The sequence below is a fragment of the Puntigrus tetrazona genome, unplaced genomic scaffold, assembly GCF_018831695.1.
Source record: "Puntigrus tetrazona isolate hp1 unplaced genomic scaffold, ASM1883169v1 S000000176, whole genome shotgun sequence".
NCBI classification, from domain to species: domain Eukaryota; kingdom Metazoa; phylum Chordata; class Actinopteri; order Cypriniformes; family Cyprinidae; genus Puntigrus; species Puntigrus tetrazona.
In genome coordinates, this window is record NW_025047847.1 from 465,001 (window position 1) to 470,000 (window position 5,000).

At 30.9% G+C, this 5,000-nt stretch overlaps 1 protein-coding gene across 1 annotated transcript in view; it reads left to right on the forward strand.

The window, feature by feature from the left end:
• The first annotated feature begins 1,613 nt into the window (after positions 1–1,613).
• LOC122333089 (interleukin-1 receptor type 1) overlaps positions 1,614–5,000 on the forward strand; it is a 17,548-nt gene continuing 14,161 nt past the window's right edge. Inside the window, exon 1 of the mRNA XM_043230588.1 lies at positions 1,614–2,113. The gene's annotated coding sequence lies outside the window, so the exon portion shown is untranslated. The remainder of the gene's footprint in view (positions 2,114–5,000) is intronic.

Here is a 5,000-nt window from a genome sequence, read left to right on the forward strand (position 1 = left end):
ATATATATATATATATATATATATATATATATATATATATATATATATATATATATATATATATATATATATATATATATATATATATATATATATATATGTGTGTGTGTATATATGTATATATATATATATATATATATATATATATATATATATATATATATATATATATATATATATATATATATATATACTATGTTTTGTCATTCTATAATGCAAATTGGATTGTCACACAGCGGTGCTCCAAACATTAACATGCGAATTTATGTACATTATGGATTGCATTTGTTACTGCAAGCAGGAAGAGACCGAGAACATTGTTGAAATGTTAAAATACAGTCTCGCTCTGTAAGGACCGGCAGTGGTTTTGCCGTCCTGTTTGACCGTTAAAAGTGCAGGAGCGATTCTTTCCGTCTAAGAAGAAGGGCCAAACACACACACACTGACCCAGATTCTGCTCCACACAACTCTAGGCAGACCATACACATGACTGAGTTCAGTTTAAACATGTAAAATAAACTGAAATCAAATAAATTAAAACATCTGTGGGCAATCTGTATATATATGTATATGTGAGTGCGTGTATATGTAGATATAGATAAGGATATAGATGGATATATAGATATATATATAGATGTGTGTGTGTGTGTGTGTGTGTGTATATATATATATAGTATAGATATAGATAGATATATAGATATATATATATAGATATAGATATATATAGATATAGATAGATATAGATAGATAGATAGATAGATATATAGATAGATATAGATATAGATAGATAGATATATATAGATATATATATATATATATATATATATATATATATATATATATATATATATATAGATATATATATATATATATATATATATATATATATATATATATAGATAGATATATATATATATATATATATATATATATATATATATATATAGGTAGATATATATATATATATATATATATATATATATATATATATATATATATATATATATATATATATATATATATATATATATATATATATATATATATATATATATATATATATATATATATATATATATATATATATATATATATATAGATAGATATATATATATATATATATATATATATATATATATATATATATATATATATATATAGATATATATATATATATATATATATATATATATATATATATATATATATATATATATATATAGATATATATATATATATATATATATATATATATATATATATATATATATATATATATATATATATATATATATATATATATATATATATATATATATATATATATATATATATATATATATATATATATATATATATATATATATATATATATATATATATATATATATATATATAGATATATATATATATATATATATATATATATATATATATATATATATATATATATATATATATATATATATAGATATATATATATATATATATATATATATATATATATATATATATATATATATATATATATATATATATATATAGATATATATATATATATATATATAGATATATATATATATATATATATATATATATATATATAGATATAGGTGTGTGTATATATGTATTCAATAAATTATTCTGTGGTGGAGGAGGCAGCATTTGCTTTAATTTGGGGTCTGCAAAATTTTGAGGTGAATGTTGGTTCAGCGTCTGACTCATCGGTTGTGACCACAACCCCCTCACTTTGCCATTTGCCCTAATACCCGACACATCAAAAGGACTGACAGTGTATTAGCGGATGCTAATACAATGCTATTGTCTAGAGCCCCATACTCCTTTTAGCTGTTGATTTGTCCATGTTTTGTTTCATTTGTCTTAAATTGCTTCTACAGGGCCCGTAGTTGCTGAGGGCATTCGGATAAAGTCCAGACAAAGGCAGCTTTTCCTTTAGTAGATCCGTGAGCGGTGCTACTACAGTAGAAGAGTTCCTACAAAATCCCAGAAAACGCATCGGCTCCTTTTTCGTAACCGGAGAAGGAAATCTATCAGCGGCCTCAACCTTGGCATGGACTGGCGGCACGCAGCCCTGTCCAACTACCTTACCAAGGTATGTAATAAAGGCAGAAATTTCTCGAGCTCTTGGGATCAAAGGAACCTGGCAATAGCCTTTGAGCAGATCAAATTTACTAATAAAGGTTGCCGACCCAGCTTGATCAGCACAATCCTCAATGCGAGGAAGAGGAAATGAGTCTAGTTTAGTCACTTTATTTATTTTCCGATAGTCAAGTTCCATCAGACTTATTTACAATTAAGCTGGGGGAGGCCCAACTAGACAGTGATGGTCGTGCAATGTTGTTATCCAGCATCTACTGAACCTCACCTTTAAGATAAGTTTATTTGAGGACACCCGATGTTGGCGAGTAGGCTCAGCATCCCCAACGTCAATATTGTGCTCCAACCATTTCATACGTGAAGTTACATCCCCAAATAAAGAGACATGGCTGTTAATAAGAGCAATCAAATCGGCACGTTGTATGCCAATTTTTAAGAGTTTGTGAATTTTTAAGACGTCCCAACAGTGTTGTATCTTCTGGAAATGAAACCCCTTCATCAATCCCCCAACGTTACAAATGAAGCACTGTCAACTAAAAATACAGGTTGGACCGCAGTCTTCAAAGCTTTTAGTGTTAATTGTTGTACTTGCAAAGTTTCTGAAAGTCAGTTTTTGTTGTGAACCCCTCAAAATAAAGTGTTTTATTAGAGATATCAAGACATTAAGCAGACAGTCTACTAATCCTCTGTAGGGAATGCTAGCTGATGGAGTTACAAAGTTACTTAATTGTAGTAGAATGCTTCCTCATATCAAAATAAAATCTGACCAATCATAATGCCGGATCTGCCATTTTTGTCTGATAAGCAAAGCAGACAGAGAGTAGATTAATGTTGGTGGACTTCGAAAATAGTGATATCTTTGCATGGTTGAAACAAGATGCCTACTGATGTTAATTCATGTTTATTTAACTAGTAAGAGGAATAGATGTTTGGTTTACGTGCCCATTGAAATACAGCGATCTGTCACGACGCATGAAGGGCCACAATGTGGTTTCTTAAGAAATGACGCTATTTGAAAGCTGAGACTTTAGGGCCTTTCGCCCGCAGGAACTTTTTCATAGTACCAAAGTTAATAGTGGAACAAAATTCCTAAAAACTAAATGACCTCCTACTTCAGAGAAGGATCCACAACCATCCTAGGAATTATCACGTGACGTATGCCGATTGGCCAAACGCATGCGAAAAACCCGCCATTTTTAAACAGGCATGTAAACATGCTTGCTCCACAAACGTGGAAAACAACAATAATGGCATCTACCTGTTGTCTGCATAAATGATGAGCCATACAAAATGTTTGTCTCTTAGCCCATGCAATTGCATAAATTGTGCATTTACAGTCCATCTTTGTCATATAACCCGCGACACACAGCAAAAACAGCCCTATTCATGGCACCCATGTCCGTTGATGTTTGTTAATGCCGCTGTCAGCTGCTTCAGAGTTTCTGCTTTTTGCTAAAGCTATCAGGAAAACAAGAACTTCTCTAGAAACTACCCTGCTGGCTAGTTCCTGGAACTAGCCAAAACACTTACATTTATAAACAGTCATTTAGCAGAATCCAAAGTACAACTGGGGATTCATCATAAAGAGGCAAACGCAAGGAAGTGCTCACAATACTCATATTTCAAAAGTAACCTGTTTTGTCCTGTCTGTTAGTTTTCTCTTTGCGCTGCGATGTATTTTTCACCGTGTGAGCACACGCTGTGTGGCATGAGCGTAGCATGGCTTGACGGACTTAGCAACAGTAACTAAGGTAGACGTAAAAACTTGTGGTTAACAAGGCCCGTGTAAAATAAACTCATATCACTCATTTTGTATACGGTCGCCTTGCCTAGAAACAGAAATTTAAAATTACACACAGACCAGAAATGATACTTGCCGAACAGATATTACAAAAATATGATTCATTTTTAAATGATAGCACATGGACATTCTCCCGTTTCGGCACTTTCCAATTGTTCGTGTTAATCTGCCGGCCATTTCATAGATGTGCACTGCACTTATCCTGCTGTTTTGTCCCTTTGATGTTCGTCTGTTTGGGCGTAGTCAGGAAATCTAGCGCTAGCATATGAGTGGCCGGTTTAACATCACGGGCCTCCCACGCTGCGCCGCCAAACCATTGTCAATGTATGAATAGGTGTTTCTGTGGGATTATGCGTTGATTTATATATGTAAGGAGGTTTGAAATCGATGGCTGATGACGGTGTCAAATAGATGTGGAATTTGTGTGTATGTGAATGTGCTTACCTGCAGATGGTTTGGCACAAAAAGGGGGTGGAGTTTGGCCTATATGAGCGCAGGCCAAGCTTAAGGTCAGTGCTTGTTTACCAAGTTGATGCAAGAGTGTTATTGCGGCCCCTTGAGCAATTGAAAACCTCTCTCGTATACATGTTTGTTACCTGTGCACGCGTATCGCTGTTGGATTATTTTCTGGTTTATTTTCCCTTTTAGTTGTTTCTTTGGTACTTTGCGGTTTTCAAAATTGTGTGTGCATGTATATATCCTTCTCTGTGGGCAGTACTTCTGACACTAAATAAAACTCCACTTTGCACTTAAGTGCTGCTGTGAGTAAGCCATTATTTTACATCCTTTCGTGGATGTGTGTGTGTGTGTGTATGTGTGTATATATATGTATGTGTATATGTATATATGTATGTATGTATGTATATGTGTATATATATGTAAGTATATGTATGTATATATGTGTGTATGTATGTGTATATGTGTGTATATATATATATATGTATATATATATATATATATATATATGTGTATGTATATGTATATATATATGTATATGTATATGTATATATATATATATATATATATATATATATATATATATATATATATATATATATATATATATATATATACATATATA